We start from the raw sequence: 16423 nt of genomic DNA, 5'->3' as shown, positions 1-16423 counted from the left end.
TTCTGAGAACATGGCACAACCTCCACCCCGTGAGAGGACTCTAAGGGAAATGGCTGCACCTGATTTCACCTACGAAGGCTTGTGCATCCAATACCCTGATGAGGATGTCCCATATGTTCTTAAAACTGGACTGATTCATTTGCTTCCAAAGTTTCATGGCCTTGCAGGTGAAGACCCGCACAAACATTTGAAGGAATTTCATATTGTCTGCTCCACCATGAAACCCCCAGATGTCCAGGAGGATCACATATTTCTGAAGGCTTTTCCTCATTCTTTGGAGGGAGTGGCAAAGGACTGGCTGTATTACCTTGCTCCAAGGTCCATCACGAGTTGGGATGACCTTAAGAGAGTATTCTTAGAAAAAATTTTCCCTGCTTCCAGGACCACAGCCATCAGGAAAGATATCTCAGGTATTAGACAACTCAGTGGAGAGAGCCTGTATGAGTACTGGGAGCGATTTAAAAAATTATGTGCCAGTTGCCCTCACCATCAGATTTTGGAGCAGCTTCTTCTCCAATATTTTTATGAAGGACTCAGTAATATGGAGAGAAGTATGATAGATGCTGCTAGTGGTGGAGCCCTTGGAGACATGACTCCTGCTGAAACCAGAAATTTAATTGAGAAGATGGCTTCCAACTCCCAGCAGTTTAGCGCCAGAAATGATGACATAGTCATTAGAGGAGCGCATGAGGTAGCTACAAACTCAGCTGCATCATCTGAGACTAAGAAGCTTGAAGGCAAACTGGATGCATTGGTTAACTTGGTAACCCAGCTGGCCTTGAATCAGAAATCTGTACCTGTTGCAAGGGTTTGTGGTTTGTGCTCCTCTGCTGACCACCATACTGACCTTTGCCCTTCCATGCAGCAACCTGGAGCAATCGAGCAGCCTGAAGCCTATGCTGCAAATATTTACAATAGACCTCCTCAACCTCAGCAGCAAAATCAACCACAGCAGAGCAATTATGACCTCTCCAGCAACAGATACAACCCTGGATGGAGGAATCACCCTAACCTCAGATGGTCCAGCCCTCAGCAACAACATCAGCAGCCTGCTCCTTCCTTCCAAAATGCTGCTGGCCCGAGCAGACCATACATTCCTCCACCAATCCAACAACAACAACAACAACAACCCCAGAAACAGCCAACAGTTGAGGCCCCTCCACAACCTTCCCTCGAAGAACTTGTGAGGCAAATGACTATGCAGAACATGCAGTTTCAGCAAGAGACCATAGCCTCCATTCAGAGCTTAACCAATCAGATGGGACAATTGGCTACCCAATTGAATCAACAACAGTCCCAGAATTCTAACAAGTTGCCTTCTCAAGCTGTCCAAAATCCCAAAAATGTCAGTGCCATTTCATTGAGGTCGAGAAAGCAGTGTCAAGGACCTCAACCCGTAGCACCTTCCTCATCTGCAAATGAACCTGCCAAACTTCATTCTACTCCAGAAAAAGGTGATGACAAAAATTTACCTAACAATTTCTGTGCAGGTGAATCTTCTTCCACAGGTAATTCTGATTTGCAGAAGCAGCACATTCCCCTTCTTCCATTCCCTCCAAGAGCAGTTTCCGACAAAAAAATGGAAGAGGCAGAGAAAGAGATCTTGGACACGTTTAGAAAAGTAGAGGTAAACATACCTCTGTTGGATGCAATAAAGCAAATTCCAAGATATGCCAAATTCTTGAAGGAGCTGTGCACTAATAAGCGGAAGCTTAAAGGAAGTGAACGGATTAGCATGGGCAAAAATGTCTCCGCATTGATTGGTAAATCTGTTCCTCAAATTCCTGAAAAATGCAAAGATCCAGGTACATTCAGCATACCTTGTATTATAGGGAATAGTAAGTTTGACAATGCCATGCTAGATTTAGGAGCCTCTGTTAGTGTTATGCCTCTGTCGATTTTTAATTCTCTATCTCTAGGTCCCTTGCAGTCAATGGATGTGGTAATTCATTTAGCTAATAGAAGTGTTGCCTATCCTGTTGGTTTCATAGAAGATGTCTTAGTTAGAGTTGGTGAACTGATTTTCCCTGTTGATTTTTATATCTTGAATATGGAAGATGGATTTTCTCAAGGATCAGTTCCCATCATTCTAGGCAAACCCTTTATGAAAACTGCTAGAACTAAGATAGATGTTTATGCAGGCACACTGTCTATGGAGTTTGGTGATATAACTATTCATTTTAATATTCTGGATGCTATGAAATACCCATATGAAGATCTTTCTGTATTTTGTGCTGAAATAATTGACCATGTTGTTGATGAATACATGACTGATCTTTATTCTAATCTGCATGCCTCTCACTCTTCATGCATTGAGTCTGAAATTGTACTTGATCATATGTCTGAATTTGATGCTGAGAGTGAATCTGAGAGTGAATTTGAGAGTGATATTGATTGCATGTCTGGTGGTGGTGTTTTACCTCTTGAGATTGATTTTATAGAGTCAGATAGGACTAACCATGTTTCAGGAAGTACACATACCTCTGACTTTCTTTATGAGGTAAAGGCTGAGAAACCATCTCCTTCTACCACTGTCCAGCCGACCACACCAGAATTGAAGCCTCTGCCATCAAATTTAAAATACGCTTACTTGGATGATAGCAAGAGTTTTCCAGTGATTATATCTGCCTCCCTTGCTGATGAGCAAGAGGAGAAGTTGTTGTCAGTTCTCAAGAAGCATAAGAAGGCTATAGGCTGGACCCTGGCGGACATTCCTGGTATTAGCCCATCCACATGTATGCATCGAATAAATTTAGAGGATGGAGCCAAACCAGTAAGACAGCCACAGAGAAGACTCAACCCGGTGATTCTTGATGTAGTGAAGAAGGAGATAACCAAGCTTTTGCAAGCTGGAATCATTTATCCTATCTTCGACAACCAATGGGTGAGTCCCGTCCAGGTAGTCCCGAAGAAGACCGGCCTCACAGTGATAAAAAATGAGAAGGAGGAGCTAATTCCTACTCGGGTGCAGAACAGTTGGAGAGTCTGCATTGACTATAGGAGGCTGAACCAGGTTACCAAAAAGGACCATTTTCCCCTGCCATTCATTGATCAGATGCTTGAACGCCTGGCAGGTAAATCCCACTACTGTTTCCTTGATGGTTTTTTTGGTTATATGCAAATTATTATTGCTCCTGAGGATCAGGAAAAGACCACATTCACCTGCCCCTTCGGCACTTTTGCCTATAGGAGGATGCCTTTCAGCCTGTGCAATGTCCCTGGTACCTTCCAGCGGTGCATGATTAGTATTTTCAGTGATTTTTTAGAAAATTGCATAGAGGTGTTTATGGATGATTTCACTGTATATGGATCCTCTTTTGATGGTTGTTTGAATAGTTTGGAAAAAGTTTTGAATAGATGCATTGAAACTAACCTTGTTCTAAATTTTGAAAAATGTCATTTTATGGTTGAGCAAGGTATAGTTTTAGGCCACATTATTTCCAATAAGGGTATTGAAGTAGATCCTGCAAAAATTTCTGTTATTTCACAATTGCCTTACCCCTCTTGTGTGCGAGAGGTGCGATCTTTTCTTGGTCATGCAAGATTCTACAGGTGCTTTATAAGGGATTTTAGCAAAGTAGCCCTTCCATCGTCCAACTTGTTGCAAAAGGAGGTGGAGTTTGACTTTAATTACAGATGCAAAGAGGCTTTTGATTGCCTCAAAAGAGCGCTGACTACCACCCCCATCATCCAGGCACCCGACTGGACAGCCCCTTTTGAGCTTATGTGTGATGCATCAAATTATGCATTGGGGGCTATCCTTGCTCAGAAAATTGATAAATTGCCCAGGGTGATATACTATGCTTCTAGGACTTTAGATGCTGCCCAAGCGAATTATACTACTACTGAGAAGGAGCTTCTAGCCATAGTTTTTGCTCTTGAAAAATTTCGATCTTATTTGCTTGGTACCCGCATTATTGTTTATACTGACCATGCAGCTTTAAAGTACTTGTTGAAGAAGGTTGATTCTAAGCCTAGGTTGATCCGATGGATGCTCTGGCTCCAAGAGTTTGACTTGGAGATCCATGATAGGAGCGGAGCACAAAATCTAGTTGCTGATCATTTGAGTCGGATCGAACGTGTATCTGATGCAGATTCACCTATTCGGGATGATTTCCCGGATGATCATTTGTATATACTGTATAGTATTTCTGACTCTCTTTCTACTCCCTGGTTTGCTAATATTGTCAATTATTTAGTTGCTTCTGTTTTTCCTCCCTTAGCATCTAAGGCCCAAAAAGATAAAATTAAAAGTGATGCTAAGCATTTTATTTGGGATGACCCCTACTTGTGGAAATTGTGCAATGATCAGGTCATTAGACGGTGCATTCCAGATCATGAGACTGACTCAGTCCTGCAGTTCTGTCATTCTTCCGCACCGGGAGGTCATCTAGGTGTTCAAAGGAAAGCTCGCAAAGTGCTTGATTGTGGTTTTTATTGGCCCACCATCTTTAAAGATGCGTGGAAGATCTGCAGCACTTGTGAGCAGTGTCAGAGTGCAAGAAATACACTGACATGGCGACAACAAATGCCTCAGCAACCTATGCTATTCTGTGAGGTGTTTCATGTTTGGGGTATAGATTTCATGGGCCCTTTTTCCTTTCTCTTTTGGTTATGTTTACATTCTCCTTGCAGTTGACTATGTTTCAAAATGGGTGGAAGCCAAGCCCACTAGAACTAATGATGCTAAAGTTGTTGCAGACTTTGTCAGGTCTAATCTGTTTTGCAGGTTTGGAGTACCTAAAGCAATTGTTAGTGATCAAGGAACCCATTTTTGCAACAGGACAATGCATGCCCTGCTTAAAAAGTACGGGGTGGTACACAGGGTATCCACACCATACCACCCCCAGACCAATGGACAGGCAGAAATTTCTAACCGAGAAATCAAGGGAATTTTAGAGAAGATTGTGCAGCCAAGCATGAAAGATTGGAGTACCAGGCTTGATGATGCTCTCTGGGCGCATCGGACTGCCTACAAAGCACCCATAGGAATGTCTCCTTATCGGGTTGTCTTTGGAAAGGCATGTCATCTTCCAGTGGAAATTGAGCACAAAGCTTACTGGGCAGTGAAGACTTGCAACTTCTCTATGGATCAAGCTGGTGAGGAAAGAAAGTTGCAACTGAGTGAGTTAGATGAAATCCGCCTAGAAGCCTACGAGAATGCCAAGTTCTACAAAGAAAAGACCAAAAAATTCCATGATAGCATGATAGTTAAAAAAGACTTCGTGGTTGGGCAAAAAGTGTTATTGTATAATTCTAGGCTTGGACTCATGAGTGGTAAGTTGAGGTCTAAGTGGATTGGTGCTTTTGTTGTTACTAATGTTTTTCCTTATGGTACAGTTGAGATCAAAAGCGACTCCACAAACAAGAGCTTCAAGGTCAACGGACATCGACTTAAGCCATTCCTCACGAACCCTTCTTTAGTGGACGTAGTGGTGGAAGAGACTTCCTTACTCCACCCTACTCTTCCTCCACCATGACTTAGGGAGTTTTTCTTTTCCTATCTCCTTCTTTGCTTTTATTACACTTGTCCGATTCTCTTTGATGATTTAATTGTTTTTAATCTTTTAATTGTGCTACATTGAGGACAATGTGTTGTTTAAGTATGGGGGGGGGGGGGGGAGTGTTCTTTGGTTTTGCTAGTTTTGTTGGTTTTGTTAATTTGTTAGTTGTGTTAATTTGTTAATGTTGTTAGTTTCGTCAGATTTTTAGTTTAATATTTTCGGTCAATTTTGTGTGCACGTACGACTTTGCATGTTTTTCTTTGAATTATAGGATATGTTCAAGAAATGGGTAATTGTTTTGAAAATAAAAGTTCTTGACATTTTGTGACTTGAAATCCTTGATTCTTCTCTACATGTCATGATAGTTTTGAAAGCTCAATTTGAAAGTGATGAGTTTACCTTTGTGAGAATTTGAGCCATCCATCATCATAATCATTTGGTGTGTTTTGCCCCATTGATTGCTTGCACAATAGCCTTGGCTTGATTCTTGTTGATGCGTCCCAATTCACATGCATATTTGGAAATGATTGAGGCAATTTTGTTCTTATAAGCTTCTAGCCAAATGGACTTGCCTTGAATTAATTCCTTTGATAGTCCTTTTGAGCCTTGTTTCCCTTTCCTTGTTTTGAAGCTCACTACAAGCCTTAAGTGAAAAACCATGATATCACCATATCCTTAAGGAATTTTGGAGCTTTGGAATTGTTTTGGGAATAAGTGTGGGGGGTTTTTGTTTCATTGGACAACTTGTTTTGTTGGCTATGCTTCATGATGTATTTTGGGCCATACTTGATGTACATTGTATATTGGTTAAATGTTGGACATGCTGAATGAAATGTTGTTTCTCAAAGGCTATAGAGTAAAAAAAACAAAATCGAAAAAAAGAAAATGAAAAGCAATAAAGTTGAGTGAATAAGATCTTAAATGGCACAAGAATGATGAAACTCTTGGTTCTACTCTTCATGTTTAAATTTTATCTTTACTTCTTTTTATTTTCTTATTTTTTTCTTAATATGCACTTATTCCCCATTGCTCCTCTATTCCTTTGGGATTTAGCCACTTATTCCATATTTCTCCATACCTTGTCCTTGGCCCCATTACAACCTTAAAAGACCTTTTGATCCTCATGTGCTTGTGTTTGTGGGTTGATTGTCAATTTTAGAATCTTGCCAAGTCTATGTGGTGTTTGCTTTCATGGGTGCTTTGAGGGTAAATAGTAGCCTAGACACTTGAGAGATAGAGTGTATATCTTGTGAGGCTTTATCACTTTTCATTCTTGAGCTGATTAACTATTTTGCCATGATTGGGTTGCTTGGATGATTTTCATGAATGTCTTGACTTTTTGGATCTCCTTATGTTAGATGTTACCCATTCCTTGATGTTCATTGAGAAATATATGAATGTTTTTGTTTGTCTCTCTTTGATATCCTTGGATTTTGTTCTTTGTTTCATTTTGCCCAGGAGTGCAAAAGGCTAAGTATGGGGGGTTTTGATGTGCCATCATTTTCTTCTATTTTCTAAACCCTTTTTTCACCATTTTAATTATTGATTGGTCTTAATTGTCAATTAATTAGGAAGTTTTATTATTTGGGCTCATTTAGCTAATTCGATGTTTTTAATCTAATTTCAGGAATTAATGAAACATTGGGCTTAATCCGGATTTTGGTTGTGGACTTGAAGAGGACAAATAAAGCAGCGCTTACCTTAGTTAATTTCTAATTAGGAAATTTCGCAATTTTATTTTATGTTGTTCAGTGTTTATTTCGTTTTGGGCCAGAGTATTGTAATAGGGCCCAATGACTGAGTGACTCTTTTTAAATAGCTGCCTTGGGATTCGTGCAGGGCATTCTGTTATGCTATTTTCATTATTCAGAGCTTTGGTTTTAGGTTTTCACGTTTTTTTGTTCCCTTGTTACGGTTTTCGTTAATCCTGCCTAGGGTAGCTTTGCTATTCTTAGCCGGTCCCAAGCCCGGATAAAAGGAGAGGGTTGTGTTAGGCTTTCGACAGCCAACGTTAAACTTTGTCGAATCTCTATGACATGGATCAATTACATAATAATGTGAATGCTAGGTCGTTGCCCGGAAGCAACGCGCTGTATGGCTCGAGTACAGTGTCAAAAGAGCAAGGGCCGCTGCATCACCGCCCGGATGTAGTGAAAAGTAAGCAAGGGTTCCCACATTTTCGTGAACGGGTGTGGGTAAAGAAGCTAGTTCATGACAGGAGGATTCTCTTTGGTACATGGAATATAGGCACACTTACTGGAAAATCTATGGAAATAGTGGATGTTATGGTGAGGAGGAAGATCAATTTTATGTGCCTACAAGAAACTAAGTGGACAGGTGAAAAAGCGAAAGAATTAGACAACTCGGGATTTAAGCTGTGGTATACGGGAAAAATCAGATCAAGAAATGGGGTAGGGATTATTGTGGACAAGGAGTGGAAGAAGGATGTCGTGGATGTAAGAAGAGTAGGAGATCGTATCATAGTCTTAAAATTGGTAGTGGGACAAGACACCTTTAATGTTATTAGTGGGTACGCACCTCAGGTTGGGTTAGCAGAACACTTTAAGGTAAAATTTTGGGAGGATCTAGAAGGGGTACTTCAGGATATACCCCAAGGAGAGAAAGTTTTCCTAGGAGGGGATCTCAATGGACATGTAGGTAGCGTGGCTAGAGGTTTTGAGGGGGTGCATGGGGGTTTTGGCCTAGGGGAGATGAATGGGGAGGGTAAATCCATCTTGGAGTTTTCGGAGGCTTTGGATCTTTCTACAGCCAATACATGGTTTAAGAAAAGAGAGGAACATCTTATCACTTACAAAAGTGGAGGGACATGTTCTCAGATAGATTTCTTCCTTATCAGGAAGTCTGATAGGAAGTATTGCTTGAACTGTAAAGTTATCCCGGGAGAGAGCTTGACTACCCAACATAGAGTTTTGGTTATGGATGTAAGAATTAGAGATAGGGCAAAGAGAAGAAGTCCTCTGGTAGCACCAAGGATCAAATGGTGGCACTTGAAGGGTGAGAAACAAGGAATCTTCCAACAAAAGATATGGGAGGGTTGGTGTGGACAATCACAAGGAAGTGCAAATGATATGTGGAACAAGATGTCCCAAGAGATTATTAAAGTGGCTAAAGAGACGTTGGGTGAATCTAGAGGTTTTGGACCTAGGGGTAAAGAATCGTGGTGGTGGAATGAAAATGTTCAGAGCAAAGTTAGAGTAAAAAAGGAGTGTTTCAAGGAGTGGTCTAGGTGTAGAAATTCTGAAACTTGGGATAAGTATAAGATAGCTAGAAATGAAACCAAAAAGGCGGTGAGTGAGGCAAGAGCCCAAGCTTTTGACGGACTATACCAAGCTCTAGGAACCAGGGACGGAGAAAGATCTATATATAGGCTTGCTAAGGGTAGAGAGAGGAAGACTAGAGATTTGGATCAAGTAAAGTGTGTTAAGGATGAAGAAGGCAAAGTCTTAGTGCATGAAAAAGATATCAAGGAAAGGTGGAAGGTGTATTTCCACAACTTATTTAATGATGGATATGGATATGACTCTAGCAGTCTAGACACAAGAGAAGAGGACCGGAACTATAAGTACTATCGTCGGATTCAGAAACAGGAAGTAAAGGAAGCGTTGAAAAGAATGAGTAATGGTAAGGCGGTGGGGCCAGACAACATACCTATTGAAGTGTGGAAAACTCTTGGAGATAGAGGTCTTGAGTGGCTCACCGAACTCTTTAACAAAATTATGAGGTCAAAACGCATGCCGGAGGAATGGAGGAGAAGCACGTTAGTGCCAATCTATAAGAACAAGGGGGATATACAAAATTGTGCAAATTATAGGGGAATCAAGCTCATGAGTCATACCATGAAATTATGGGAAAGAGTGATCGAACGGAGATTAAGAAAGGAGACTCAAGTTACTGAGAATCAATTTGGTTTCATGCCGGGAAGGTCGACCATGGAAGCGATTTATTTATTACGGCGGGTGATGGAGCAATATCGCATGGCCCAACAAGACTTGCACTTGATTTTTATTGACTTGGAGAAAGCGTATGATAGAGTGCCTAGAGAGATTTTGTGGAAAGCTCTAGAGAAGAAAGGGGTTAGGGTTGCATATATTCGAGCTATCCAAGATATGTATGATAGGGTATCGACTAGTGTTAGGACACAGGGTGGAGAGTCAGACGATTTTCCCATCACAATTGGTTTACATCAAGGGTCAACCCTTAGCCCCTACCTTTTTACCTTAATTCTGGATGTCCTCACGGAACAAATCCAAGAGATAGCGCCGAGATGCATGCTTTTTGCAGATGACATAGTCCTCCTTGAAGAGTCGAGGGAGGAGTTGAATGAGAGGTTGGAAACTTGGAGACGAGCTCTAGAAACACATGGCTTTCGCCTAAGCAGAAGCAAATCGGAGTATATGGAATGTAAGTTCAACAAAAGAAGGAGGGTTTCTAACTCAGAGGTGAAAATAGGAGACCATATTATCCCTCAAGTCACACGGTTTAAATATCTTGGGTCTGTAATACAGGATGATGGGGAAATTGAAGGGGATGTGAATCATCGCATTCAAGCAGGATGGATGAAATGGAGAAAAGCATCGGGGGTGTTATGTGATGCAAAGGTACCGATCAAGCTAAAGGGAAAGTTTTATCGGACTGCGGTAAGACCGGCGATTTTGTACGGAACAGAATGTTGGGCGGTCAAGAGCCAACAGGAGAATAAAGTAGGTGTAGCGGAGATGAGGATGTTGCGGTGGATGTGTGGTAAGACTCGACAAGATAAAATTAGAAACGAAGCTATTAGAGAGAGGGTTGGAGTAGCGCCTATTGTAGAGAAGATGGTGGAAAATAGACTTAGGTGGTTTGGGCATGTAGAGAGAAGACCGGTAGACTCTGTAGTGAGGAGAGTAGACCAGATGGAGAGAAGACAAACAATTCGAGGCAGAGGAAGACCCAAAAAGACTATAAGAGAGGTTATCAAAAAGGATCTCGAAATTAATGGTTTGGATAGAAGTATGGTACTTGATAGAACATTATGGCGGAAGTTGATCCATGTAGCCGACCCCACCTAGTGGGATAAGGCGTTGTTGTTGTTGTTGTTGTTGTTACGGTTTTCGTTCTTAATGCAAATTTCCGTTTTCTGCTTCTAATTACGAGTTCATTCTTGCTTCTTCTTCTACTTTCATTTACGTTTCTGTCTCATTTACGTTTCTGCTTCATGTTTCATTTGCGTTTTCTATTTGAATCCATGGAAGGCTAGATTTTCTGGTGTTGTTTCCTTTTGAGGACGAAGCCCAACTCTCTTTGAGGTTTCGCTTGTAATGTGGTTCCCTGGCAGTTCTCCCTTCACCAGTTATCCCAAATTCGTGAATATTAATCAGTGCACGCTTCGTGTTCGATTAATTGCCTCTGAGCCTAACTTGCATTCATGCTTAATGGACGAAGGGCTAACTGGTGTATGTGGTGCCTAATCACGTATTGACAACCCTAAGTTGATTTTCGCTTAGTAAATTGAAATAGGGTTGGATTAAGTGGTTGACTGTTAGGGACGAATTCTCCATAACCCAGGATAAGAGAATGGCTTCTGAATCAAAGGAAACAACCCGTTTTTAATATCGGTAGTTTCGTATTCTAGTTTACTTGTTTTGCTCTTTAATCACAAAACAAACAAACCCCCCCCCCCAATCGTTACTGGTACTGCAAGTATATTATGAACAATTGGTGTGTCACTGCTCGTTGGGAAACGACCTAGGATCACTTCCTAGTTACTGCATTTTCATGTTTATTTGATTCGGGTACGGCCTCGATCACCTATCTATTGGTATGATTGTTCCCTGATGTATGTTGTGACCAAGGAATTGGATCTTTGTTTGAAAAAGATTGGTTTTAGATTGGGAGACCGCAAGACCATTTTGTTTGATAATGTGAATGAAGGTTTGTAGATGTTTAAAATGTTTATCAATATTTTGAGAAAAAAATTAAAACATCATCTATATAGACAATGACAAATTTTGAATAAGGATTAAAGATGTCGTTCATGATTTTTTGGAATTCTGAAGGGGCATTCTTTAGACCGAATGGCATAACATTCCATTCATATTGCCCGAAAGGTACAATGAAGGCAGTTTTGTGCCTGTCAGATTCTTGTATTTGGATTTGCTAAAATCCCGACTTCATGTCAAATTTGGAGAATATCTTTGCAGAATTCAATCTATTGAGTAAATGTTTTTTGTTTGGAATAAGATACCTAATCCATTGTAAGGCTTGATTCAATGGTTTATAGTTTATAACTAGACGAGGTGTACCCCGTTCAAGTTCAGCTTGTTTGTTGACACAACACAAGACCATGGGCTTTTGCTCTTCCTAATTAGTCCCTTATCAAGGAGATCCTTAATCTCCCTTTGGAAATATTGAAGGAGTTCTTCATTCATTTGGATTGGTCTGGCTTTTGTGGGAATTTGTTTTTCCCTAAAGTCTTTCTCACAAGGGAGAACAACTATGTATTTTTTCCGATTCCAGAATGCATGTGGCAAATCGGAACAAATGGTTGATTGGATGTGTTGTAAGAGATTGGATTTTCTCCTTTAATTGAGGCTTTTCTAATTGTATCTGAATATTGTTAAAAGAAACCTCTTCTTTTAAAAAGTTGATCTGGCTAATCTTCTTTTCTAAGAAATTTATGTTGCTTGATATAGGTTTAGTAGAAAAATTAAATGTGATTTTTCTTCCGAAATAGGTAGCGGTTATTCCTTCCTTGGATATCTGAAGGGGGAATAAAGATCTGATGAAGGGTGTTCCTAGGATAACTTCATTCTTAAGGTTTTTGACCAGAAGAAAATTTGTTTCATTCCTAAGACCCTGATTTTCTATAATTGCACTTGATAATGTGTAATTAATTTTTAATTTTGAGTCATTTGTTGTACTCAGTTTTTCTGAGGTTTTCTGAAAGAATTTTGTAGGAACTAATCCTTCCAAAATACAATTTGAGTTAGCCACGGTGTCAAATAGGGTCATTGTGTCTAAAACAAAATCATTTATAATGATTCTTATATTAGTATAAAATTTTTGGATCTTAATCTTGTTGATTAATCCCATGAACATTTCATCTTCTTGATCCTCATTTTTTTATCTCTTTTTCTTCACTTCTGAATCACCGTGTTCTTTGAAATGAGATAGGATGATTTGATGAATTTCTTGTTGTTGCCTAAGTTCTTTAACCTCTTGTTTTAGATTGTTAATTTATGTTTGAAGATCTTGGATTGTGGTTGGTTTGGCAGAAGTGTTTTCTAATCTTTTGAGAATATTGCTAACATCAAATTTGTTATTGGTAATGAATTCTCTTGATTTAGGTTTGGTTTCCAAGGATTTTTTCAGTTTATTCAGGAAAACCTTATTTTCCTGAGGGTCTGGAATGGAATTGATTGCCTCAAAAAAAAGATCTTGGTCTCTTGTTAGAGTGTTGATTTCTTGGATATCTTTATCTTCATCATCCGTAGACGATGGTTGATCATCCTGTTGAATTAGGTTAAGATTTTCTTCAGAGGATACATCTTCAGTTTCTTCCTCTGAGGTTTCAATGAGCATATTATTAATCTGTTCTTCTATGGATGGGTCTAGATTAAGGTTTCTTAATTTCTTTTTCAATCTACAATATTTGCTAATGTGACCTTGTTTTCCATAATTATAGCATACAATTTTGGTTTTCATACTAGGTTTTGGAGTATTAGCATCTTTGCTGGCCGAGGGTTTGTGTTAGTATTTCCTTCTTGGAAACCTTTTTTTGCTGAAGGTTTTATTTTCTTGATATCCTTTTTTAGTGGTCTTTTTTTCTTTTGTTTTGGGCAAGCTGGCAATCCAAATTGCTCACAGAAAGACCCTAAATCTCTTTTGCTTTGGGCTTTCTCCTTGGCTAGTTATCTTTGGATTTTGTCATCTTGACAAATTTTAAGGCTACTTTTTGGACATAAGAGTTTAATTGACCGTAACTTAAACTTTCATATGGAATGTCTATGTTGGTAGAATGGCTATGGATTTTGTCTCTAACCAGAAAGGTTGTTGCCTATCCTCTCTGGTGTAAACTCTAGTCAGGAAGGTGTCTCTATACCACCTAAAGTTCTACACTTAAGATTTGATAATAATTCTCCCGACCTATCTTTCCAAAGTGATGGGTCGCCAATGAAGTGTTGGGCTATTGTAAAAATAAGGGTATTAACAACATCAGGGATCTTTCCATTATCATCATTTGTAATGAATTTTCCATTGAGATCCGTTTTAACAGCATTGTATATTTTTTATTTTTCTTCATTAGTGAGATAATTATCCCACCATCCTTTTAATTGGCCAGAAAATCTTGCAACTAAGATATCTATAATTGTTTCTTCCGAACACTCATGGGATGTCTGATATGTCATGGCTACCATGGTCATGTGTTGGAGCATATTTATGATATTGTATTCTGTTTGGGCATCTATATTCCACTCATAGATGTTGTTTGCACTAAAGCTTTTAAAATTACTTTCGCCTCTTTCTTCTAGTAAAAGATTAAGGGCAGTTAGTCTTTGGTAATAAAGTTTGGAAGGTGTTTTCCAATGTTTGGCATTTACTTTTTCAAATACTGAACCTTCTTTTGTTATTTGTTCTAAGTTTTGGGCATTATCATCATGAATGACATTGATTAGTTTAGAGGTGTTTCTGGTTCTCATTTTGGACGATTCTTCCGAAGGTTAAGGTGTTTCAAGGATGACTTTAAGTAAATTATCAATCTTACTAAATAATTCACTTTTGTTATCACCTATATCCTCTATAAGGGATTTGTGCTTCCTAAGTTCCCTAATTTTTTGTTTTTCCTTTTCACTAATCTTGAATGGTTTGAATAAAGGTTTCTCTATCTAGATATTTGATGCAGATCCTTCATGGATTTTGTGTTTAGGAGACACCTTTTCTCTACTAGTGGATTCTCCTAATACTTGAAGATATTTGTTGGTGTAATTAGCCTGTTCCATTAGGCCTTTGATGTCTTTTGAGGTGATGTCTTCATTGACATCCTTTATTTTAAAGGGTGTGGCGATGACAGGTTTATCATTACTGTCCTTGACCTTTGGCAATTGGTATTATGTTGTTGGAGGTAATTCCGATTGGATTAACTCACCATCGTTTATCTGCCAATTGGTAATAACATTGGTTGTTGGATCACCTATGATGTCTTGTTTCCAAGGGTAATCTAAGTTTTCTTTAATGGTATAGGCATGAAATCAATCAAAGAAAGGAATGTTAACTTTGACTCTCTCGACAAACTCATAAAATTTGTCTTCGATTTGTAGATGAGAAATATTTGGTTTTCTACCATTATATAACTCATATGGGGTTTTCTTTAAAATGGGTCTTATTAAGGCCCTATTCATGATATAACATGCAGTATTGATAGCTTCAGCCCAAAAATACTTTGGAAGAGAAGTATCATTTAATAAAGTTCTTGCAATTTCTTCCAATGATCTATTTTTCCTCTCAACAACTCCATTTTGTTGAGGGGTTCTAGGTGTAGAAAAATTGTGTTCAATACCATGTTCATCACAGAATAATTCAAAATCTTTATTTTCAAATTCACCCCCATGATCACTTCTAATGGATGCAATCTTGAGATTTTTCTTGTTTTGTATGACTTTAGCAAGTTTTCTAAATGCTTGGAATGAATCACTTTTATGTGTAATAAATAATGTCCAAGTATATCTAGAGAAATCATCAACTATAACTAGAGCATAGTAATTTCCTCCAAGACTCATGGTTCTAGATGGACCAAATAAATCCATATGCAATAATTGTAAGGGTTTAGTGGTTGAAACAACATTTTTAGGTTTGAATGAGACTCTTGATTGTTTGCCCTTTTGACATGCATCACATAATTTATCTTTTTCAAATTTCAATTTAGGCAAACCAACTACTAAATCTTTTGAAATTAATTTATTTAAGTGATCCATGTTTATGTGAGCAATTCTTTTATGCCATAACCATGGATCATCATCTTTGCTAAGAAAGCAATGATTGTTTTCTAGTTTTATGCTTAAGTCTATCATGTAAACATTATTGACTCTATGTCCTACATGCTTTATATTAATGTCATGCTTATGTTCTATAAGACATTTTTGAGAATCAAATGATACTAGATAGCCTTTGTCGCATAATTGACTAACGCTAAGCAGGCTGTGCTTAAGGCCTTCAACATGTAGAATATTTTCAATGGAGTTTGAAGAATTTGTACCTATTTTACCAACTCCAAGGATTCTACCTTTGTTGTTGTCACCATATGTTACATGCCCGCTTTTCTTTGGAGAGATATGTGTAAAATTTGATGCATCTCCAGTCATATGTTTTGAGCATCCGCTATCTATGTACCACTTCTTCCTCAAAGACACCTACATATCAAGTTTTTGGCTTAGGTACCCAAACTTTATTGGGTCCTTGCATGTTAGTATAAACTGAGGATCCTTTTGGGACCCATATCATTTTAATGTTGCTGTAATTTTTCTTGAAGTAGCAAGTTGATATGCCATGTCCTCTTCTTCCACAGTAAAAACAAGTTATATAATTACATTTTTGTGTGGAAGTAGAAAAGTTTTTATAAAATTTTTGTTGTTTTTCAGATTTATACCCTAGTCCATTCTTATTGGAAACATATCTTTGTTTACTTAATATGACATCTAAATTATTTTTACTATAAGAAAATTTAGCAAGTGAATTTTTTAACTCTTTAATTTCTTTTTCATATTTTTCACAACAACTACAAGGATCTGATAGTTTCTTGTCAGAAATAGTGGAGATATTAACTTTTTCATTTGTTTTAGAAATTGAGACTTCATTTCTAAGATGATCTAATTCTTTGTTTAATTTTGAGATTTCATTTTCTAAATTTGAAATTGTTTTCTTTG

The 16423-nt window shown here is 38.5% G+C and overlaps 1 non-coding gene across 1 annotated transcript; it reads right to left on the bottom strand.

The window, feature by feature from the left end:
- Positions 1-388: 388 nt before the first annotated feature.
- LOC114400984 lies at positions 389-495 on the bottom strand. The gene has a single exon (XR_003664102.1). It is a non-coding gene; the product is annotated as a small nucleolar RNA R71 (small nucleolar RNA).
- Positions 496-16423: the final 15928 nt, after the last annotated feature.

Source organism: Glycine soja, chromosome 19 (genome assembly GCF_004193775.1).
Source record: "Glycine soja cultivar W05 chromosome 19, ASM419377v2, whole genome shotgun sequence".
NCBI lineage: Eukaryota > Viridiplantae > Streptophyta > Magnoliopsida > Fabales > Fabaceae > Glycine > Glycine soja.
The sequence above is the reverse complement of the archived record's forward strand: the minus strand, read 5'-3'. Positions and strand labels throughout refer to the sequence as shown.